The sequence below is a fragment of the Mus musculus genome, chromosome 7, assembly GCF_000001635.26.
Source record: "Mus musculus strain C57BL/6J chromosome 7, GRCm38.p6 C57BL/6J".
NCBI lineage: Eukaryota > Metazoa > Chordata > Mammalia > Rodentia > Muridae > Mus > Mus musculus.
This window is the reverse complement of record NC_000073.6, coordinates 63,423,072-63,448,098: the sequence shown is the minus strand read 5'-3', so window position 1 is coordinate 63,448,098 and position 25,027 is coordinate 63,423,072. Positions and strand designations below refer to the sequence as shown.

Sequence of the window (25,027 nt, the reverse complement as noted above, 5' to 3'; positions counted from 1 at the left end):
ACTATAGCATTACCATTTGCTGCCTGGCAAACCAGTAATTTGGTCTTCCAGGCAATTTCAAAGGAGTAGTAAGTATTCTTAGAGCCAGGGTACCTGGAGAATTCTCTAGTGCGGTGCCCACTAAACTTTTCTTTCCAGCTATGAGAAATTACTTTGGTAGGTAGGATCCATCAGGAGCCTTTGGGGTTCAGTAGCACAGCTGCACACTACAACAATTACGGAAGTCATGAGGCATGCCCACAGGAGCTGCCTAAGGTAAGCCTCAAACAGACCATGGCCATCTGAGTTCACAGCCCATGAGGCACAGCCTCCCAGGGTCACATGACTGAATAACTGGAGGCGTACATTATGGACATATCAACCACATTAAGATTTTAAAAAAAAGTAGTTGTTTACTTTCTCTTGTTCTCATTTTCTAGGGGATAAAGCTGAACATTGATTAAACATTTGCTTTTTTCCATCAGAAAGACCTCAAGGCTGATAACCCTGCCAAGGAGGGCAAGCAGGTCACCTGGGAGGTACCACAACACAGAGAGCCTGGGTTTGGTCAGTTGGAAATGAACACCAGGGGCAACTGTTATGTAGGAGGTTGCCAAGGGTGGCTCTCACCAGCACACAGGACTGCATGTCGATGAGGACAACTCTTGTCTCCAAAACAGTACTCCTGAAATCAAGTCTTCAGCCTCAAGGTGTGGTAGGTACCAACAGCTATTCTTCAAAGACAGGGGCAATTCAGAAGGCTCACACTGATGGCCCCCACATCTGGCCACTCAAGTGCATATCCTCTCTGTTTTCCATTCCTTGGGCACACAGTGGGGGAGGGGGAAATTAGGAGATTATGCATGAGATACACATACATGCACACACAGGAACCACCCATCCAACATAAATATTTGGTAATTCTCTCCAAGCATCTGGTAGAGGCACAGCCAAGGCACATCCAGCACGCCCCCTACTGGTTTGGCAGGAGCTGACTCAGCCTTTATTCTATGGGCCTAAGTCAAGGATGAATGACCTTAAAATCCAGAGGGACAGACAAAAATGGCAAGATAAAGCAATTTGGGCTTCTTAGAAATGAAGAGCATAATACTCAACTAAATACATTTCAGAGATGTTTTCAAAATGTTACAGGAAAAAAATGTTACTAATCCCTATACATCTAGAGGAAACAGTTAGTGTTGAGTATTCATAGTTACAACGAATAAATTCTCACAAGTGTACAGGTGGAGACGGTGGATACAAAGGCCACCATAGTTTCAGAGACTCAATTTCCACAGTACATGGCACTAAAACCACTCACCCCTGAAGGCACTTTAAACACAGAAGGATCTTGGCACCTAACACGAGCTCAAGTTCACAAGGCAACCTGTGTAAGAGAAATACCACAGAAGAGCAGTACCTGTGGCCAATTTCACTCCATGGGTTATTCTCTCAGCATACCGCTGTGAATAAGTTTGACATTATCAAGAGGTCAGAGACTATGATGTACACATTGCTCACTCACTGGTGGCTGCTCCCTCTCCTCCTCCAGCAATGGGGGGGGGGGGGCTCAGAAGTTTACTTCCCAAAGGTACATCTGCTACCTAATCTAGGCACAGTTGTGATTAGTATGTAGCCAGACTCCATGAAGTAATGATTTGCATTCACGATCACCCTGAACACCAAAAGTCTACAGTAACCACTATTTCCAGGGTTCCAGATTCAAACCTTCCTGTGGCATATGGCACTAAGTTCCTTGCAAACCCAATATGATCACACTAATAATTTAAGGCATCCTTATTTTAACCAATTAGGAGGTGCCATTAATTATTAAATACAAAAACATCAATACTTTGGTCTCTTATTAGATCTCCTTTTGATACAACAGGCCTAAGTAGATGTTCGGACTGTCTTGGGAACTAGCTTTCGGCTGTTCCCATAAGAGCAGATACTAATGGCATACTCATATAATCAAATGAGGGCATGCTGCTGGCATTTATTGAGGAATTTTCTTCCAGAACTTGGTGTGCTGTGTAGATCTTAGGCTCTCATATTCCTTGAACGCTTTGGATAGGTCTTGGGGTCTGGTGGGACACACAAGTGCTAAAAGAGCCCTAGAGTAACCAGCACCTCTCCCAGGCACACCCTAGACGGGGATGTTGGTGATGGAGGAACCCTTCAGATTCACCTGAAGCAATCAAGGCCTGCAACGACCCTGCTCTAGTCCCATTGTCTGCCTTTGCCTGGACACACACTAAATAGATTTTTTAAAAAAAAGAAGTGTTTCCCATACAGGTCATTTTCATTAACAGAGATAAGGCAAGGTACAAGCATGTACTGCCATACCTGATGGATCTGTGTGCTCTGGATCAGCTGATTTCCAGACCTGTAGGGACACATTTTCTTTCAGCCACTCTCTCAAATGTACTAATCTTCAAGCCAACAGAATAAAAACTGCACTTTATGAGGTTTTCGAGTTTTGAGCGCAGAGAAGCAAATTCGATGGCTAAGATTCTCAAAGAGCTGCAGTAGCTGTACCGGTCGGGAGGAGGGTACACTTGAGCGGTTATGTCCAATGAAGGAAAGTTTTAGTTAATGATGACATCACTGACATCTCCCAAATTTAAAGGAGCACTTAAAGCACAGCAGATACAATTTTCCCCCTCCAGTGAGGAGATACTAGGGAAGGCCTCTGGGTTCAGAGCCAAATTGCATCAACCCTTCGCAGCTGGCCAGTCAGACCCAGAGAAGTACGCGGGGGCCACCGTGACCCACGTAGCCATAGCCCCTGTGCAAGCCGCCTCAGGCGCCGCTCTGAGCTAACCCTGCCCTTCGGACCCCCAACGCGCCCCCACGGACCGAGGGCCCAGTCCCGCGCGCTTGCCATCACGTTCCAGTGCGGAACCGCGAAAAGGGCCAGGAGGCAGCCGCCGGAGCCAGCGGGAGCGCCGCGCCCTACCCTCGCCCGGCTGAAGCCGGAGCCGGTGCCCGTGGCGCCCACGAGATCCCGAACTGTTCCCGCAATGCAGACGCGCAGTGTGAGCCCTGCGCCCCCAGCGTCCTGCAGCCCCTGCCCAAGCCCACTCGCCTCCCGGCCAAGCGCAGGGCGACCCCGCGCCGCGCGCCCCATCGCACCTGCCCGCTGCGCCCGGCCCGCCGCCCGCCGGCAGCACCGTGGCCAGCGCCGCTTACCTGCCGCGCAGCCCGCCGGTCCGCCCGCAGCGCCGCAGTCGCCGCTAGCCGACTTCCATCTTCCCTGGCTTCGGGAAAACCAGATCAGCTGTTCCGCTCGCGCCCAGCCGCGGCCCCCTCCCCAGCTGCCGCGCGGCGCCCGGGCCTCTCCTCCCCCGCCTTCCTGGCTGCGCCGCGCTCCGCCCCCCGCGCCCCTCCGCTCCGCCCGCGGTCGCGCGCAGCGCCCGCCTCCCGGCTCCGTCCGCGGCCCCGAGGCGCGCGCCCTGCCTTGACGTCACCGCTTCCACCGTGCCCCGCCCCCGCCGAAGTGGTGCGGGTAGGGGAGCGCGCGTGCTCGTGGCCACCGTTGGCCTCGGTCGCGCCGAGCTCTGCGAAGACGCGCTAGGACCCGCTGTGTCCCCATGCACGCGCTCCCATGTTTGCCCCCTTAGGGTGTAGCCTTTTGAGGTTGTCCCTGGACTTAGGGAAACCCACCCTCCCCTCTGCCCTGCTCATCTTTTCTCTAGTGGTCTGCATTCACCTTTGGTTTCTTTCTCTGGGCTGGCTCTCTTTTTCTAAACACCCTAAACTTTGACTGTTTCCACGCCCCTCTGACCTTCCCCTATTTCTTTCCCCATTAATAATGTTTACATGACTGTTTTAGACGTTTCCTCCGTGGTGACTGTTTAAGACTTTTCCTCCAGCCTGATATCAAGTGGATGCCACTGCTTTCTGCCCTCTCATTTAACCGTCTTGGTGTAGCTTTTGCCTGTTAGGTTCAGAGCTGGGCGTTTCCACATTCTTGGTCTCTTGTTCAAGAAACTGAAATAACAGTGCATAGGTATAGCAAGCTAACAACAAAACAAGGCCATAGTACAAATAAGAGATATACACAGCCGACAGCGGGCCACATCAGTGAGCACACTCAAAGGCCCTTATTATTTGGAGGGTTCATTCTATGGTCTTCCAGAAAAGGAGACATTTAGTTGCTAAAGGATGTAGCGTCAGTGGTTCTCTGTTTTGATTGACAGAGCAGATTATGTAAGCCATTTGTCACTATGCACGTCCTTTCCTATAATGTGTTTTATTTTAATCATATGCACACCCAACTTTGCATAGTCATAGGATGGTTAAATGGTGTGTTCTTCCTAAAAGTTCACTCAGAGCACATCTTTCCTTATTGCATATACACACAAGACTAGTTCAAACTGGATTAGGATTCCATTCTTATATAGCTGGAATCTAACTGAATAGAAACTGTCGATGTCTAACAGTCTTTACAGGAAGGAAAAACCTATTCCACTGTTTCGAGTGGGGTGTAGATACAATTCGGTGCAAATGGATATTCAAGGTTGCCAACGGGTTGCTAGTGCATCGTTAGGAGAGGTGTGTATAACTAAAGTTCCAGATTGCTAAGCTGTGCTTTATGCATAACTTTCTCAACTTCTCTGAGACACTTTTCTCCATAATTTATCAAGATCAGTATTTGAACTGCTTTGTGTTGAGAAGGGGACTAAAGCTGAATAAGGCAAAATCCTCTTTCCTGTTCTGTTCCTAAGGCTGTTATATCTCCTGGATCTCCATTGGTGAATGCTCAGAAAATTTCTCATGCTACAAGTCAAACTGAGCACTCCCTTTGCCTGTTCCGTCAATCCTGGTGGCACTGTTGGAGGAAGGCCATTTGGAATTGAAGTTGTTGGGTTCTGAAGACATAAACTGCATACTTATTGAGAAGAGGAAGAGTCAGGGAGAGGATAGATATCCACTAGGTAAGGGCACTGGGAAAGCCCAGGTCTGTACTGTCAAGTTGTATTGTCCAGGGTTCCAAGTCGGCTTCTCTCTGGAGAATAGTTTTGGTTTTTTTTTTTTTTTTTTTTTTTTTTTTTTTTTTTTTTTTTCCCCAGACTTGTCAACATAAAGGGACCTGCTCAATGACCACATAAAATTTAGGTCAATTTTACAGAATAAATGGTTATTTAGGGCACTAATAGTTCAAGATAAATTTAGGTCCTATCCTGCAATGTGTTAGCTCTCCACAACCACAGATCAGACATCTGCCTTATAGAATTCTTAACATACATGTGCTATTTAATTCTGGGAACTTCACTTCAAAGTTGTCCTTTCACTGCTCTGGCAGTTTGACTGATAGATGCCCTGTATAGGTTCATGAGTTTGAACACTTGGCTACCAGGTTGTGGTGCTGCTTAGGATGTTAGGGAGCATTTGGGAGATAGGGGTGCCTTACTGAGGGAGTGTGGCACCACCTATAGCACACTTTGAGGATTTATAGCCATAACCTACTTGCTCTTCTGTTTTCTCTCTCATTCTCATTCCCTCCCTCCCTCCCTCCCTCCCTCCCTCCCTCCCTCCCTCCTCCCTCCCTCCCTCCCTCTCTTTCTCTCTTTTGCATGTAGATGAAATGTTCCTGCCTCTGCTGCCATCTCCAGCCTAGCCTGTTGCCATGCCTTCTACACAGTCATGGATTCTATCCTTCTGGAGCCATGTACCAAAGAAAACTCTTTCTTAAAGTTGCTTTAGGTCATGGTGCCTTACCACAGCAAGAGAAAAGTAATGAATAAACTGACCAAGTGTTACATTTTACTCTTGAAGAGACCCAATGTTGTCTTATGGCCCGCAGAGCAAGGGAAACTCATTCCCAGATGCAGTTAATGGGCAGAAAGGAAGTCTTCAGGAGAGAGAAACAGTTGACAGAGCCATTAAGGAATAGATCCCTAGATCATATTAAATCACGTGTCTTGATCAGGATCTGGTTTTACTTTATTTTGTATTCTATATCTAATATATCATTTATATGTATAATGCATAACTGGAATATTAGACCTAAAGTTAAAATAATCAAGAAAGGAACAGGTAAAGAAGGCATATGAATTAGTCCAAAGACCTCTGTAAAAATAAATACTGCTTAGTCATGTGGATTACATGTGCCTCCCACATCTAGAGGAATTTTTACACATGTAGTCTTAGAGTAGAAGTAAAATTGGAAGTTTGGGTGGGCAAACAGATACAATAGAACCCAATTAGTAGCACTTCACTAAAGCCAAGATTAGCATTATTTTATCACTAAGATGATGTCAAAGAGAACTCCAAATACCTTGAACAAATTTTAAGTATCAATTAAAAAAGTATTTTAGAAGTATAAAACATGAGACTTAGAAACACTGCCCTCGAGGCTTAGAATTTTAGTTACTTGGGGCACCCACCCACCACTATGGCAGAAGACATGTGTCGCCTGCTTTCCTGAAGTTCATGAAGATTTTGCAATAAATCTGAAATAGAAAAAGAAACAGGAATCTAGTTTATCTGCTGAAGTGTCATAGAACAGGAAGTGCTTAGAAGTATCCGGTAGACTCATTTTCTTCCAGGTTGAGGGGACTCCTTTGTGTGATGGCTTTTCCCAGTGGATGAAATCACCTAATTTTATTATTTTAGTTTTTCTTTCCTGGAGATTTTAACACAGAAAACCACTATGACCATTTCTGAGTGTTAGCTATTATGTTTAAAAGTCCCTTATAATAGAAGGTTTTTCTTTAGTAAAAATGGCTTACATACTTTTGTTTAATTTTGTATAAGATGTCAAAAATTATCTTATGAGAAAATAATGGCTGTTGCACAAAAGCACAGATCTCTGATTTAGAGGAACTAATAGAAGTATCTTTGGCTAAAGAAACTGAAAGATTTAGTCAATTTTGAGAGTTATTGTAATTCAAGGTTGTAGGGAGAGTTGAATCATGGTATAATAAGAAAAATTTTCCAACTAGGTTAAAATATTTATAGTTAGGAGTGCCCCAAGTAGAAGCAATACTTTTTGTAGAATCTCTTTTAGTATGGATTAATGTTGATAATTAATAATTAATATGGGGACTATCTGAAAGTAAAAGCCTTACCCCAAAGGGGAAAACCATACGAAGATATCATTTGTATAAGGTCTAATCACCAAGGCCTTCCCAGTTCAGTTGAAGGATTAAGCATAACATCCTTACTCTGTGAGCCAGATTTTGGCAAATATTTTTAAGCAAACCAACATTTAAGAGAACATTTTTATAAACAGAGAATCAGGCATCGGTTTTACTTGATCTTACAGAGTTATCTTTAACTATTGCTCAATTAGTTATGTCTGGGGACCAAAGGAACTCAGAATGGATTACGTTCTAAGTGAATGTGTATTGCTTGACATGGGCACAGCCATGTCAATAACTCCAGTGTCTCAGACCCATGGGAATTGGCAGAGCCTTCCTTCAGATCCAGAGTGAAGCTCACAGGGATGGTAGCCTTCCTCTGACCTAAATGAGAATGTTGGAATGTGCAAAAATTAGCAATTGCAGTATCTTCCTCAGGGTTGTTTACAACCTGAGATTTCTTGACTACAGAGACCTCCTACAGAGACTAGCTAATCCCTCCTCCTGCACTCTACATAACAGAACACACCAAGGTACCAAGCTGTTGAGTATTTAACACTACTCTATCAGAATGAAAACAGCCCACCTGGCCCAGGCTTTTCTGTATATGTGCTTGACTGTCTTGTCCTTTCTTCACCCTCTCACTGCTCCAGTCACAAAGGAAACTTCATCTCAGTTGCCATTTGAGTTTCCTAAATCTGGTAAGGAAGGTGTGTGGTGTTTTCACCATTAGAGTCTTGCTGACTTAATCTGATGGTGACTGTTTTGGATGTCTCCAGGGCTTCTTTAACCAACAATCCATAAGGAGATAACTCACATCTGGTGCTTTAGGAATCACATTGTCTAGCTATTGAGGACACTACCTTCTGACTCTTAGTTTGTGTTACATAAACATTTAACCGGCTTATTGTGGTAGTTTGAATGAGTAACAGATCTTTGCCACCGCCAGGCTCAGATGTTTAAATATTTGGTCTCTAGTTGGTGGAACTGTTTGGAAAGGATTAGGAGGTGTGTGGCTATTTTGGAGGTGTGTCATTGGGGAATGAGCTTTTAGGTTTCAAAAGTCTATGCCATTCCCAGGGAATGAGTCTGTTTCTCACTTCCCCTCACCCCCATGAATGTCTCCCTTTGGATAAGGATATCAGCTCTCATCTACTGCTCTAGTACCATGTCTGTATGACTTCTGCGATCTACCCTTCATTATGGCCATGGTTTTACCTTCTGAGGCAGATAATCCTCCAATAAATTCTTTTTCTAGGTTATTCTTGGTCATGGTCTTTTGGCAGCAATAGAAAAGGAACTAAGACAATTGTAAAGCAGTAGGCTTTCATATGGGTTTTCCAAAGAACCTTCCTTTTCATTAACACTTTTCCATACCCCATTCTACATAAACTCTCACTCCTACTATGCCCTCTCTCTACTTTCATATCACATATGTTCCTTTATATCAACCACTTAAGGCATCCTCCATCCCAGTGGCCCTGTTCCAGTTTCCTGACTAGGATGGGACCTGACTTTTCAATGGAATTAGACCTCAATATGTTTATTTTGTGTGCATGCATGTGTGCACACATGTGCACACACACATACACATGGGGGGGGGGGGAGAGATTGAGATTGGTGGAAATATCAAGTAAACAGGTGACAACACATTGGGGAAGTCCCTGTCTTCTGATATTCTTATCATTGTGGTTAATCAAGCATTAGGGTAGGAGGGTAAGGAGGAGGTTGTAATTAGACCTGCAAATTTCCAAGGAATGGATCATCCAAAACATGAGGGCAGGAGGATTGGCATTTCCTTCTTTGTTGGTTTCCCTGATTTCTTGGTAAGAGGAAGAATCTTGGTAGAGGGCCATAAAGACCTGTACTTAAAGGGTTTCAACCTATTTTTGTTTGTTTGTTTGTTTGTTTGTTTGCTAAGAAAAATATATAGCTGGAAAAAAAAAAACCCCATTATCGTTAAACCTGCCATTTGTGAGGCATCTCTCTCCATCCCCAAGCTGGTATAGGGGCTAAGCAGTATTATAGAAAACCATAATATGCCTTTCCCTAGAGCTGTCTGGATTAAACTTTTGCCCAAGTGTAGCTATATACTCAAGGGGAGTCTGATAGAAAAGAAGAATTTCCCATGCTAACCTACAAGAAGGACAGGAGAAAATGGAGAGCTATTGACCTGATTCCAAGAGTGTCTCCTAGGAAGGGATGAATAGTGTGTGGGTTCCTGGGCCTGCCTCTGTGGAATCTCTCCTCTGGGTGCTGGAGATGTTCAGAATCTCCCTATGTAGACTTTGCAAGGACCTCTTTGTAGTCTTTGTCTCTTGGAGTTCCTCTATAACTTCTGTGCCCTTTCTAATTATGATATCCCTGAGAAAAAACAGTGGCTTCTGATCATTTTCTGGTTGGAGGGACTGGTCTCCCAATGAGACTACCGTGAAACGTGCTGACTCGTTTGCTGAAATTCTGCCTAAGTGAAAGTTGGTGGAGAAGTTATATCTCTAGCTAGGAGTGGAAGGTTTATTATAATAATTTTAAGTATAGGCTCCTAACAGGCCCTATTCCTAACAAAACAAGTCAAGAAAGTTCTACAATCTCACAGTGTTAGTTTGCTCAGGGCTTAAGGAAATAGGAGAGAGGGAGGATTCATAAGATGTTTCATAAATTAGATGAGTTTCCCTTATTAGAGAAGGATGATTACATCGGCTTTTCTCATAGAAAAAAAAAAGGGGGTCATTCTATTAGTTACTTTTCTGTTGCTGTTCCAATGAAACTTAAAGAATAAAGAGTTTATTTGGGGGTTCCGAGCCGTGTGTGGGGAGGGGAAGTGGAGATGGCCATGAGAATGAATGGAAATCAACAACTGAATGGGGGAGGGGGGCAGGTAGAAGTATCACCAGGAAGAGACAGAGAACTGGGATAGGAGAGGTACTCAATAATCAATGGGGGTGTCCTTAGCTGTGACTCATAGCACTGGGGATATAGAGCCTGGGGAGGCTACCTCCTGTGGCCAGTCAGGAAGCCCAGTGGAACAACAGCAACCCACCCATGAAACTTTGGACCCATAACTAATCCTGTCTATAAAAAGTGTAGGGGTTGGGATTGGAACAGAGACTGAGGGAACAGCCAATCAATAACTGGCCCAACTTATGACCCATCCATGGGCAAGCATCAGTCCCTATTAATGTTATGCTTGCAGTCAGGAGTCAAGCATGGCTGTCCTCTGAGAGGCTCCACCCACTAACCGACTCAGACAGATACAGACACCTGTAGCCAAACAGTGGATGGAGCTTGGGATTGGTTGAAGAAAAGGAGGAAGGATTGCAGCCCAGAATGTGGATAGGAACTCCACAGGAAGGCAGGAGAATCAACTAACCTTGACCGTTAGGGCTCTCCGAAATTGAACCACCAACCAAGGAACATACCTAGGCCTAGGCCTCCCTGCTCATAAGTAGCAGATATGCAGCTTGACCCTCAAGCAAGTCCCAAACAACTGGATCAGGGGCTATCTCCAAAGCTGTTGCCTGCATGTAGTATATTCTTCTAGACAGGCTGCCTTTTCTCACCTCAGCAGGAGTAGAAGTGACTAGCCTTGAAAAGACCTGAAGTACCAGGGTTGAGGGAGTCCCAGAGGGTCCCCACCCACTCAGAGGAGAAACGGGGTGGGGGGGAATGAGAATTGGAGAAGGATTGTGGGAAGGATTGCCCGGGAGGGAGGTGTTGAGTGAAATGTAAAGTGAATAAGTAAAAAATAAGTTTAAAAAATTATTAAAAAGTTTGTTTGGGCTTATTTTTCTAGAGACCGGGAGCACATTATGACAGGGAAGTCATGGCATGTTAGTCAGGAAGCTAGCTGGTTCCATTTCAGTCAGGTTAGTTGATTCTCCTGCCCTCCACATACAGGAAGCAGAGAGAAAGACCAGGATATACATCAAGGTGATAAACCCTCAAAGCCTGGCCCAGTGACATGCTTCCTCTAGCAAGGTTGCCCCTCCAAAAGGTTCCATAACAGCATGTACTGGGTCTCCTCACAGAGACTCCAAACCTGCTGCATGTCCCCTGGCTTTATTAGCATTCTGAAACCACAGAGGAAGAATCCAGTGCTTTCTCAGCCTTGCTTCTTTTGTACCCTCAAAGCTGGCACCATCAGGACGATGCTATCCCAGCTCAGCTGTCAGTTGGGGAGAGACCACTGCCCCTCTGGACCTCAGATGCATCAGCGTTTTGTTCCTTCCACAATTAGAGAGTTGTCTGCCTAAGTTGTCTCCCTTAGGGCACCTTTTCTATCTTTCTAATGTAAGGAAAAGACTTCTCTTTCTTGGCATTAATCTCATCAACAACCATCGCTTTTTTTTTTTAAGCACATAAGTTTACTATAGCCTTAAGATTTCCAGCACTGTATTCTCCTGACTGTACATTTCAGTTTTTCTGCAACACTTCTATATTCTTTTACTGCAGTCACGCACAAGAATAACCAGTAATAACCATGCTTTAGGTTCCACATTATGCTCCCTTAAAACTTCCTCCATGCAATGAATTCATCCATTGCTTTTTAAATAGAGCTTCACATAAATTCTTAGGACATGACTAGAAAACAGCCATATTATTCTCCAACAGCATACAAATGGCTTTCAGCTCAGTTGCTAGTAGAGTTCTTGTTCCCCTCTGAAATCTCATGAGCCCAGATTCCACTGTTTGTATCGTATCTTATAGTCTCCTATTAAAACAACTTACTAAGCTGTTCTTAGGGAATTCGACAGGTTTTCTATTTTTCTTTTATTAGATATTTTCTTTATTTACATTTCAAATGCTATCCTGAAAGTTTCCTATACCCTCCTCCCACCCTGCTCCCCTACCCACCCACTCCTACTTCTTGGTCCTGGTGTTCCCCTGTACTGGGGCATATAAAGTTTGCAAGACCAAGGGGCTTCTCTTCCCAATGATGGCTGACTAGGCCATCTTCTGCTACATATGCAGCTAGAGACACGAGCTCTGGGGGTACTGGTTAGTTCATATTGTTGTTCCACCTATAGAGTTGCAGAACCCTTCAGCTCTTTGGGTGCTTTCTCTAGCTTCTCCATTGGGGGACCTGTGTTCCATCCTATAAATGACTGTGAGCATCCACTTCTGTATTTGCCAGGCATTGGCATAGCCTCATATGAGACAACTATATCAGGGTCCTTTCAGCAAAATCTTTCTGGCATATGCAATAGTGTCTGGGTTTGGTGGCTTATTATGGGATGGATCCCCGGGTGGAGTAGTCTCTGGATAGTCCATCCTTTCGTCTTAGCTCCAAACTTTGTCTCTGTAACTCATTTCATGGGCATTTTGTTCCCTATTCTAAGGAGGGATGATGTACCCACACATTGGTCTTCCATCTTCTTGATTTTCTTGTGTTTTGCAAATTGTATCATGGGTATTCTAAGTTTCTGGACTAATATCCACTTATCAGTGAGTGCATATCTAATGACTTCTTTTGTGATTGGGTTACTTCATGTACTGGCTAGTTTTGTGTCAAGTTGACACAGCTAGAGTTATCACAGACAAAGGAGCTTCTGTTGAGGAAATGCCTCCATGAGATCCAACTGTAAGCCACTTTCTCAATTAGTGATCAAGGGGGAAAGGCTCCTTGTGGGTGGGACCATCTCTGGGCTGGTAATCTTGGTTCTATAAGAGAGGAGGCTGAGCAAGCCAGGGGAAGCAAGCCAGTAAAGAACATCCTTCCATGGCCTCTGCATCAGCTCCTGCTTCCTGACCTACTTGAGTTCCAGTCCTGACTTCCTTGGTGATGAACAGTAGTATGGAAGTGTAAGCCGAATAAACCCTTTCCTCCTCAACTTGCTTCTTGTTCATGATGTTTGTACAGGAATAGAAACCCTGACTAAGACACCTCACTAAGGATGATATCCTCCAGATACATCCATTTGCCCAAGAATTTCATAAATTCATTGTTTTTAATAGCTGAGTAGTACTCCATTGTGTAAATGTACCACATTTTCTGTATTCATTCCTCTGTTGAGGGACATCTGGGTTCTTTCCAGCTTCTGGCTATTATAAATAAGGCTGCTATGAACATAGTGGAGCATGTGCTCTTATTACCAGTTGGAACATCTTCTGGGTATATGCCCAGGAGAGGTATTGCTGGATCTTCCCATAGTACTATTCGGCATGTTTTCTAACCTTGAGTTCCCATGTCTCCTCTCGTCTTGCAAAAACAACATGGTCAGGTTTTTCATAGAAATGATCCACTTCTCCCAGTCCCAGTTTCTGTATCAGTTACTTTGGGTGTAATAAAATACTGTGTCCAAAGCAATTTAAGGAAGAAAGGGTTTATTTTAGTTCATGGCTCTAGAGTGTTAGAGCCCGTTAACAGTGGGGAAGGCGTGGCATGCTGCCAGCAGCAGTAAGCTGGGTGATCATATTTTATCTACATTAAGGAAGGAAGGTCAGGAGAGAGAGAGAGAGAGAGAGAGAGAGAGAGAGAGAGAGAGAGAGAGAGAGGGAGAGGGAGAGGGAGAGAGAGAGAGAGAGAGAGAGAGAGAGAGAGAGAGAGAGAGAGAGAAAGAGAGAGAGAGAGGAGGTAGACAGAGAGACACAGAGAAACAGAGACACAGAGAAATCGACACAGAGAGAGGCACAGACACGAAGAGATATAGAGACACACACACACACACACACAGAGAGAGAAACAGAGACAGAGAGAGACAGAGACAGAGAGAGACAGAGAAAAGAGAAGAGAGAAGAGGAGAGGGGAGGGGCAAAGAATAAAGCTATCGACGAGCATGGTGGTGCATGCCTTTAATCCCAGCACTTTGGAGGCAGAGGCAGGCGGATTTCTGAGTTTGAGGCCAGCCTGGTATACAAAGTGAGTTCCAAGACAGCCAGGGCTACAAAGAGAAACCCTGTCTCAAAAAAACTAAAAAACCAAAAAACCAAAAAACCAAAAAAAAAAAAGAAAAAAAAAAAAAAGAATAACTCTCATCAACTCTCAAAACCTGAACCCAATGATGTACTTCTTCCTCTTAAAAGTTCCATAACCTTCCCAAATACTACCACAAACTGGCGATCAAATGTTCAAATACCTGAGTGTATGCAGTCCGTTTGTCATTCAAGCTCCCATAGTCCTTGAGCTCTTAGCCTAGAGGTTGCATTAGTTTGGAAAGATGAGTTCTGAAAAGTTTTGTAATGAAGTCATTCCAAAGAAGGTGGTAAAGCTCATTCATACTGCTTGTGCAGACACATTTACTGGGCTGTGTAGATATGGACCTTATGTTCTGTCCTGCTCAGGAAAAGGCCTCATGTACTGAGCTCCATGACCTAGTTATCCTATCTTGGGAGCGTTGTGGTGGTAGATGTCCTAATGACTTTTAAGTGTCGGACACGTACACCTGTTGCTTAATGGTAAACAACCAAAATTTTAAATATAGAAGCATTCAATCAAGGGCAGAGAAGAAAATAATCCCCAATTGAATGGGAGTTTAATTTCTATCTTAATAATAGTGTGCTTTCTTCTTTAAGCAAGCATAAACTACTCAAGTGAGGATAAAACACAGACATCTATGATGTTGTCAGTGTTTGAACACACATAAACACACAAGCATCTATATTTATCCATCTATGCATCCATCTATCCATCCATCCACTATCTATCTATCTATCTATCTATCTATCTATCTATCTATCTATCTATCTATCTATCTATCTACTTATCTATCTTACTATCATCTATCTATCCTCTCTCCTCCTCCTTTGGTTAATCTTCTCTGAAAATACTATCACAGAGACACCAATAAATATGCTTTTCTAAATTCATAGGTTTGTCCTATCCAATCAAGATTAAGGAGACAATATTCAACAATATAAAAGACTGCTCATGTTGTATGCAGAACCTACGTTTTACATTAATTCTTTACCTCTAAGTAAGTCAACTTAAGATGTTTTTCTTTCAAATGTCATGCTTTGCTATTTGTAGGTAAGCAACCCAGATCAAGGCCATGTAGACTTCCTTCTATTTTTTTCCTCTAGAGTTTTGTAGTTTTATGTTTAGTTTGTGATTAATTTTTAATTAGTTTTGTGGGAAATGCAAGAATGGTCCAATCTTGTGTTCTCTGTTGTGTGTCATCGATCTATTGACAACTATATCTTTCTGCCTTGATATCTATTGATTCATAGTAAGATCTACGGGTGAGGAGCATTTCTTCTTTAATCTGTTCTTCTGCTGTGTTGTATTGTCCACTGCAGGATACTCTGCCTTCTCAGAAGACTTTAGAAGTGCTTTATACACATCTGAAAAATAGTTTTCTTGAAATGTATTTATATTCCTGTGATACTGGATGTTAAATTTGTAAGACTCAACATTTAGACTTTGAATCCTCCAATCCATTTATTTGAAACACATCTCCACTTTTTAGTTCTATTTTAACTTTTTCAGTTATGTTTTGGAAATTTCTGCATATATTTCTTTTTTTAAAATTTTTAATATTTTTTATTACGTATTTTCCTCAATTAAATTTCCAATGCTATCCCAAAAGTCCCCCATACCCTCCCCCCCACTTCCCTACCCACCCATTCTCATTTTTTTGGCCCTGGCGTTCCCCTGTACTTGGGCATATAAAGTTTTTGTGTCCAATGGGCCTCTCTTTCCAGTGATGGCCAACTAGGCCATCTTTTGATACATATGCAGCTAGAGTCAAGAGCTCCCGGGTACTGGTTAGTTCATAATGTTGTTCCACCTATAGGGTTGCAGATCCCTTTAGCTCCTTGGGTACTTTCTGTAGCTCCTCCATTGGGAGCCCTGTGATCCATCCAATAGCTGACTGTGAGCATCCACTTCTGTGTTTGCTAGGCCCTGGCATAGTCTCACAAGAGACAGCTATATCTGGGTCCTTTCAGCAAAATCTTGCTAGTGTATGCAATGGTGTCAGCATTTGGAAGCTGATTATGGGGTGGATCCCTGGATATGGCAGTCTCTAGATGGTCCATCCTTTCGTCACAGCTCCAAACTTTGTCTCTGTAACTCCTTCCATGGGTGTTTTGTTCCCAATTCTAAGAAGGGGCACAGTGTCCACACTTTGGTCTTCATTCTTCTTGAGTTTCATGCGTTTAGCAAATTGTATCTTATATCTTGGGTATCCTAAGTTTTGGGTTAATATCCACTTATCAGTGAGTACATATTGTGTGAGTTCCTTTGTGATTGTGTTACCTCACTCAGGATGATGCCCTCCAGGTCCATCCATTTGCCTAGGAATTTCATAAATTCATTCTTTTAAATAGCTGAGTAGTACTCCATTGTGTAAATGTACCACATTTTCTGTATCCATTCCTCTGTTGAGGGGCATCTGGGTTCTTTCCAGCTTCTGGCTATTATAAATAAGGCTGCTATGAACATAGTGGAGCATGTGTCCTTCTTACCGGTTGGGACATCTTTTGGATATATGCCCAGGAGAGGTATTGCTGGATCCCCCGGTAGTACTATGTCCAGTTTTCTAAGGAACCGCCAGACTGATTTCCAGAGTGGTTGTACAAGCTTGCAATCCCACCAACAATGGAGGAGTGTTCCTCTTTCTCCACATGCTCGCCAGCATCTGCTGTCACCTGAGTTTTTGATCTTAGCCATTCTGACTGGAGTGAAGTGGAATCTCAGTGTTGTTTTGATTTGCATTTCCCTGATGATTAAGGATGTTGAACATTTTTTCAGGTGCTTCTCAGCCATTCGGTATTCCTCAGGTGAGAATTCTTTGTTTAGCTCTGAGCCCCATTTTTTAATGGGGTTATTTGATTTTCTGGAGTCCACCTTTCTGCATATATTTCTTACTCATATTTTGTGATATTTGTGTGTATATTATTTTTTTGGTGTTACTATAATTTGATTTTTTTCCCCATGCTGGAGATCAAATCAAGGATGTTGCACATGCTGCACAATTGCTGTACTACTGAGCTTCATTCCCAATCATTGGCTCCCTTTAAGGATAAGTTTCCCCATGCAGCTCAGGGTAGTCTCTTACACTGCCATGCTTCTGTTTCCTGATTGATGAGATCATAGGTACAGGCCGCCATGCTCTATTTATAAATGATGTTTTTAGGTTTCAATTTCTCAATGTTGGATGTAGGAAAATAGTTGACATATATCAATTTGTATCTTGTGGCCTTGATATACTTTCTCTTAAGTTTTGGAATTGTTTTGTGAATCCACAAAACATACAGGATATCCATCTTCTAATGAAATCAGTACCTGTTTCATTTCTCTTTTTTTCTTGTTATATTGAATCAAGTGGAATTTCTGATACGATATAGAATATACAGGTATAATGAGGTAGAATATTCTTGCCTTGATACTAATATTAGGAGGAAACATACAGTTTCTTGTCACTAACTATGATGTTGTCTATAGAGTTTTTTAACATTCCTTATTAAGCTGAGAAATTCCTAGTTTTCTGGAAGGCATTTTTCATCAATCACAAATGACTGTTTAATTCCAGCAATTTTTCATAATTATGTATTTAATTATGCATTAAATTATAGATTTTTAATTCAGTTTATTGATGTATGGATTACATAGATTAATAGAAGTTTCAGTAGCTACACGTGTAAATAAATATTATTTGATCATGCTGAACCTGCTTTTATGCGTTGTTACCCTCAACTTGCTAGTAGTATTGTGAATTCTTGCACCTTGTACAAATGGAAGCTAATAAGGCTGCTTTCCTACCAGTTTGTGCAAGGCCTTTATCTCATTTCGGAAGTTGGGAAATGCTGATATCATAGAATAAAGGAGGGGTTCCCTGCATTTCTATTTTCTGGAAGATATTCTATAAAAGTAACAACATTTCTTCGCTAAACATTTGATAGAATTAACTAGTGAAACAATCTGTCTCTGGGGATTTGATTTTGGGAACAGGTCCATCAATTATTATTTTTTTTGTTCTGTATACATTTTAGTAGCTGTATCTTTCACAGAATTGGTCAACTTATCTAAACATTCAAGCATGTGTGAATACAGTTATGCAGCAATTATCACATTGTTTTTATAATCTGTGAAATCAGTGCAGTTCCTGTTGTGATAAAACATGCTGATAAAAGTAACTTGAGGGAGTAAGGGTTTATTTTGGCTTAGAGTTCTAGGGTATAGTTCATTGTGGAAGGAATTTCAAGGTAGCAAATGCTTAAGCAGATCCAGAATCAGCAAGAAGAGAGAGGTGAATACATGTGCTTACTGTACTTTCTCCTTTATTTAGGATCAGAAACCCAGGGAATGGTGCTGCCCACTATAGGCTGAGTAGGCCAGTCTCAATTTACTAATCAAGATAATCCCCACTGCCATGCCCAGGGCCCAGCTCCATAGTGATGCTAGAATCTGTCAAGGTGACAACTGACACTGACCTTCACATTGTTTTTCTCTATTGTTTTCCTGTTTTCAATTTAAATCATTTCTTCAATAACTGTTTTCTACTTGTTTCAGGCTTTAATTGCTTTTCTTTCTCTAATGTTTTGGGTAAACACAAATTTCAAGTATTTTATGTTTATCTTTAAATGAATATGCATTTGATGCTGCATGTATTTTCCTTCAAGCTGCATTTGCTACAGACAATAAACTTTGATGTTATATTTTCCCTTTCATTTACTTCACTTTATTTTTTTCTTGATGCTTACTCCTTGATCAATTAATATTCTAAATATAATATTTAATTTTTAATAATTTGTAATTTTCACACTTGTCTTTTTGGTTTGAGATTTTTAGATTAATTGTACTGTAAGCCTAAAATATACTTATGCTTTCTACTATGTGATATGGAATGGGTTCAGTCCTCATAGATGTTCCATGTTCCATGTAAGCTTGGGGGAGTCTGCTTTGTCCTATTAATTACTGTTAGGGCTATATATGTTGTTAGTGTTCAGAGCAGTTATATTTTTTCTGATTTTCTGACTAATTTATTAATTATAGATAGAGGAATGTTGAATTACATATCTGAAATAGAAGATTGGTTATTTTCTTTTTGAGGCTTATGATTTAATATTATACTATTTCATCTTGCATGTTTTGATGCTCAGTTGTTGGGTGTAGGCCTGGGTACCAGAGGTTTTCCACGGAGATCTCTGTCCAGGCTGGATTCGAGGGTTCCAGCGAAGGGAAGCAAATGCAGGCAGGAAGACGAATTCTCTGCCTCACCTTCCAGGTCTCTGAACTGAGTCCAGTCGGACTGGGCCGACTAAAAAATGACAATCCAGTAAGGAGTGTGGCAGGACCTCCGGTGGCTCTTCGGGAGAGAAGATTTCTTCCCAAGTGTTACATACAGCTCTTGGAACAAAAGATTCAGACGAAGAAATAGTTTTCACATACCTTCAATTCCCTGAATGGATTTATATACAGTTCTGGGGATGATTCAGGGTTTGACAGGTACCTCTCATTGTCTTGGACTGATTGTTTAGGGAAACCTTATTTGCATGTGGGAAGGCTTGGTGCTATTCCTATGTGGCTGATAGCCATGCCTCTCCTGGGGCGACTGTGGGGATGGTAACTTTGACAGGAGCCAGGGGTCCAGGAGACATGGTCAAAGCCTACTGTCCCATGTAGGTGGAAATTACCACCCATTAGGTTCCACTGGGGTTCAAGATCTAGCCTCAACTGGAAACCAGGCTGTCTGTGCGTAGCCCATTGCCCCACAGTTGGGTATACACATCTGGGATTATTATGTATTCTTTCTTTCTTTCTTTCTTTCTTTCTTTCTTTCTTTCTTTCTTTCTTTCTTTCTTTCTTTCTTTTTTGTTACAGTAGATATATCCTGCTTTTTTTATTGGATATTTGCTTTAATTTACATTTCAAATGTTATCCCCTTTCCTGGTTTCCGCTCCAGAAATTCCCTATCTCATTCTCCCTCGCCCGGCTTCTTTGAGGGTGTTCCCCAACCCAGCCACCCACTCCTGTCTCCCTGTCCTCACATTCCTGGAATACATGGAGCCTTCACAGGACCAAGGGCCTCTCCTCCCCTCCCACTGATGCCCACCAAGACTATCCTCTGCAACATATGTGGCTGGAGCATAAAGAAAACTAAATTTTTAAAATTATAAGTTGCTATTCTGTTTTGTTCCTGATCTGAAGTCCGTTTAAAATAAAACTGGTAAAGCTACTATAGTCTTCTTTTTACTAGAATTGATGCACTGTAGCTTTCATCATTTTTACCTATAAGCAGTAAGGTTTGCGTTAACAGGGGCTTCATATAGGCAAAACATAGTTGAGTCTTCTTTCATAATTCATTCTGACAACCTGTGTCATGGGCTTTCTCTGAACCACAATGTGATCTCAAGATCACAATCCCCTCTTCTAGTCCCTCCCCCACCCCCATCCACACTACTTCAGTTACAGGAACGTGTCACTCATCCCACCAGCCAGTCTGTCTTTGGTGTATAGACCAGCCACAAAACACGTAGTTGGCCTATTTTGTTTGACATTCAGACACATCTGTGACGGTTTTCTAACGTGCTGTACTGGCTTTTAATTTCTAAAGCTTCTTTGATTTTTAAAATGTTTTCTTCTCTCAAAGATTGTTATTTAAACACCTTTCTCCCCTGTGTGCCATTAAAAAAACCCCTCTGACCTTTCCCAAGGGCTAGAGTTAGACTTTGCCACTGGGTAAGGCCTTCCTAGGCTACCTCAAGCCCTTCCTGCCTTCACTGGCACTCCATCCTGACCATGCTGCAGGTCATGAGACTTGACTGTGCTTCGTTCTCAACTCACCCTCTCTAGGCATCCAGCCTACACAGCTTCCCAGACAAGAGAACTGCTTTCCCTGGCTCCAGCTGCTCAGAACCTTCCCAAGCAGACCAAGCCACCACCCTTTCCTCCTCAGATGCCTCTGTGAGCAGGTAAGAGATGTACTCTCCTAGGATGCGTGATGCATCCTGGGAGTCCTGTCTGTCTGTCTGTCTATCTATCTATCTATCTATCTATCTATCTATCTATCATTTATCTATCAATCATCTGTCTGTCTGTCTATTCACTCTGTGAGTTATAATCCTCTAATACAAGATCTAAACAGAGAATTTTAAAAAGAGAAAATACAAATAGCTAATAAACAATTTAAAAATGTTTTGCATACAGGATAGGGAAGCAGGAGTGGCTGGGTTAGTGAGCAGGGGAGGGGAAATGAGGAAAGGGGATAAAATTTGCAATGTAAATAAAGAAAACATCTAATAAAAAAAGAGAAAAAATGTTTTGCATCATTATCCAATAAGGAAAATGTAAATTAAAACTACTTTTATGTTTCATCTCATTTCTGTCAGAGTAGCTATCATATATAAATAAAAAGACAACAAAAGCTGGAAAAGATGTGAAATAAGAGGAATGCTTATTTACTGTTGGTGGGAGTACAAACTGGTATAGCCACTGTGGAAATCAGATTAGTAGTTCCATAAAAGTATAGAAATGGATCTACCAACTTACCTAGCTATTCCACTCTTGACTTAGATCCTTAAGATAAAGGTAGTGAGTCAAGTATATTCAACAGTACATTTTCACGTTAGAAATGTGCTGCTTAGTTTCCAAATAGTGGGTTTTGTCAGCTTTTTTTCCATTATCAGTTTCTAGTTTATTTGCTTTGTGATTGGAACACATTTCATTTGACTTAAATCATGTTATATATTTTAAGATATGGAACTATGTATAAGAAGATGCTAGGAAAGATCTTCACAACCATTTCTATTGGGTTTTGTGTGAACATAACACAAATCTAGAATATCTGGAAGGAGGGACTCTTGGTTGAGAAAATGCTTTAAGACTGGTCTGTACCCAAGTCTATCTGGCATTTACTTGGTTAGTGACTGATATGGGAGGGCCCAGCCCACTGCGAATGGTGTAACCCCTGGGCAAGTAATTCTTGGGGGTTAGAAGAAAACAGTCTGAGCAAGCCACAATGAATAAATCAGTAAACAGCATTTCTCCATGGCTTCTGCCCCAGCTCTTGCCTCCAAGTTCCCTCCCTGTTTGATTCAACTTCACTCTGTGATGTCTCCAATTTCACTCTGTGATGGACTATGAGATGGGACCATAATCTGAAATAAACTCATTTCTCCCCAAGTTGTTTTGGTTATTGTGTTCTATCCCAGAAATAGAAACCCTAACTAAAATAGAAATTTGATACCAGATTGTTACGTATTGCTGATAGAGACCTATCTGTCCATGTGGTTCTGGAAGGATTGTGGAAGTACCTTGGAACTACAGATTGGAAAAGCCATTGAGTGTGGTGTGAGTTTAAAGAGTATTGAGTATTCTGAGAGCTTGGAAGAGAATTGAGATAAACACAGGCAATGGAGAGGCCTAGCTTATGAAATTTCAGGGACAAGTTTGAGAATCCCTTAAAGACATCATCCTGTTGCTATTGGGTACCACATGACCACTTCTCCTGCTTAGTGCTAGGATCCCATCTTGCTTGCACCTGTGCCGGTCTTGTGCATGCTGCCACAGTTTCTGTGAGTTCACATGGGCATCTGAAAGATACTGTTTCCTTGGAGCTCTCCATTTCCTCTGGCTCTTACAGCCTTTCCACCTCCTCTGTAAAAGTCTCTGCACCTTCAGGGGACAATTTGGAGGCCCCATTTAGGACTTCATGCGCCATTTAGAATTGAATGCTCCAAGTGTCTAATTTTCTGCACATTGTACAATTGTGGGTCTTTGCGTTAATTTCTATCTACTGTGAGAAGAAGTTTCTCTGATGTGGATTGAATAAGGCACTGGTCGATGAGTATAGCAGTATGTCACTCAGAGTCATTTAATGCTATGTTCCTTAAGAAGAAGACGAATATTACATTTTTCCTAGGCCAGTAACCCATCCAGTTTTAGTTTCTTGGAAACCTTAGCAATAGCCAGTATGTTTTGAGGAAAATCCCCTATGGGAAGAGGAAATGAGTTCCATTAGTGGCTCTGACAGGTCTCTGGGTAATGATTGAATTAGAACAGGAAGTATTGCTGGCTGTGGTGTTGGTGATGCATGCAGTTTGCCTAAGAAGGATTGGAGTTAGAGGACTAAGGAGATTGGTGAAGATTTGATTAGAGAGGTGATATTGGATACTCCTAGGACTGAGCATTCTTAGTCCTGAAGAGGAATACAGATCCAGCAATCATGAGCAAGGATAGAGTTAGTGCTTGCCAGGAGATAATGAGTGGAACTAGGCAGCATCACAGCAGAGTGAGGTGGTATGTCCCAGAACAGAGTTCTAGAGGTTTAAACTGGGGTATAGAGGCTTGAATAACAACTGCAGAAGGTGGGTAGTGGGGCAGAAATAAATGAAGGTCTTTATCTCCTGGCTATACCTCACAACCATCAATAATGATTCTTGCCTCTTGTTGTTGGCGTCAACATGAGTTGTAGGGTTTAAGGATTTGTAACCTTACTGATGCAACCTGTGTGTGTGTGTGTGTGTGTGTGTGTGTGTGTGTGTGTGTGTGAAAGAGAGAGAGAGAGAGAGAGAGAGAGAGAGAGAGAGAGAGACAGAAGAGATGAGAGAGAAATTATGGAGGAGGGAGTCTTAGATATCTGAATAGGCCGTTTCACAATTCTAATTATAGACAGTAAAATTCTGTTGGTTGTCATAATCACCAGTCTGGCTTATAGTTTGAACAAAAGTATTTATCATAGCCTCTTTTCCATCCAATGCCACCACAAGTAGACCAGGTCTCTGGTCTCATTATTCTGAAGGCATCAAAGTAAAGGGACACATTTTTTTTTTCCCTTTGGTTCATTGGGAGTGGTTGGCCACATTTGTGTCCCCAGCTGCAGTGTATCTGGAAAACATAACAGTGCAAGGTGAGGTCTGGGTCAGTGGGACAGCTATGGTGATTGTAAGGCAGAAGAGCAGGAATAAGATGGAAGTGGACATATTAAAGTGGGTTTTATGGTCATTTAGAGGGGGATTTAAGGGTGAAGGGGGAACACAGGAGGGATGAAGTGGGGATGGCCATGTATGACTAAGACTGTAATCCAGAGGATATAAAAAAGAGTTAGAAGTAGATTTTCTTTCCAGGCCTAGTCATTTGGGGTTACAGTGACATGTCCTACTGACAGAAGAGCTTCACTCAAGAGTGATCACAGAAACCAGTGGAGGACCACAGAGCATCACAGGGAAGGGTTAGGGGAAAATATAGAGCTAAAATAAAGAACTTATCTATAGTGAATGGAATAAAAGTTCCTTGTAGCCAGAGCTCTTCTAGAGCTTCCAGGAGGTCCTCAAAGGTGTCAGTATGTTTTGGAATCGGCCACAGATCCGTCTGTAGACTTATGATAATTGATCAGAGCTATTGTAGAATGAGAGCCTTTAAAAGAGTTTATATTGGAACTTTGTGTTTGAGAATGGGGTTGAGACTTTGTTGTTTCAATGACAAGTGTAGGGAGTGGTGCATGGGGGGGGGTCTTGGGAGGATATAAGCTGGTTAGTGTGTTGGAGAGAGGATATTCAGGAAGAAGCTTGAAGGGAGAAAGTTTTGGGTCTCTGAGGGGCAGACAAATCTTTGTGGAAGGGGCTAATGTCAGGAGGCTTCTTGACAAAGACACTTACCTTAAGTAATGCCTACGTAGGCATTTTTATCCAGTCTAGCTTTAGCTTTAGGGTGAGTTTACTGAGTTTATTTCAAAATATGCTTGAATATTTCAACTTTTTCTGATTATTCTGAATGATAAGATATATGAAATTTCCAAAGGAATGAGAAGAAAATGAGCTATCTGTTGAGTAATGGAGGAGATGAACTCAGGGCCATTATCCATTTGTATGGAAGAGGATAACTCAAATTGGGTGAGTGTGATGTGATAAGTAAAGGTTTGGACTATTGTGTGGACCTTTTTGTTAGTAGTGAAAAAGACATCAATCTATCATGAGAATGTGTCCACCAAAATAAAATGGTATTTGTGTTTTTTTTTTTTTTTTTTTGGCAAGGGGCTTGTGTGTGAAGTTGATCTGCCAGCCCATGCTGGTTTGGAGTC

At 42.2% G+C, this 25,027-nt stretch overlaps 1 protein-coding gene and 1 long non-coding RNA gene across 7 annotated transcripts in view; one reads left to right on the top strand and one right to left on the bottom strand.

Moving 5' to 3' along the window:
• Otud7a (OTU domain containing 7A) overlaps window positions 1-3,354 on the bottom strand; it is a 321,488-nt gene extending 318,134 nt beyond the window's left edge. For 4 of the 6 annotated variants that reach the window (XM_030242185.1, XM_030242186.1, XM_011250811.3 and 1 more), the window contains exon 1: window positions 3,172-3,354. The gene's annotated coding sequence lies outside the window, so the exon portion shown is untranslated. Of the gene's footprint in view, window positions 1-2,325; window positions 3,107-3,171 lie in introns of those variants that run through there. The other 2 variants (NM_130880.1, XM_030242187.1) reach the window with 2 other exon arrangements.
• Window positions 3,355-3,569: 215 nt separating this feature from the next.
• 4930554H23Rik (RIKEN cDNA 4930554H23 gene) overlaps window positions 3,570-25,027 on the top strand; it is a 99,838-nt gene continuing 78,380 nt past the window's right edge. Inside the window, exons 1-5 of the long non-coding RNA NR_131089.1 lie at window positions 3,570-4,536; window positions 4,710-4,919; window positions 14,877-14,980; window positions 19,235-19,455; window positions 20,803-20,921. This is a non-coding gene — a long non-coding RNA (RIKEN cDNA 4930554H23 gene). The remainder of the gene's footprint in view (window positions 4,537-4,709; window positions 4,920-14,876; window positions 14,981-19,234; window positions 19,456-20,802; window positions 20,922-25,027) is intronic.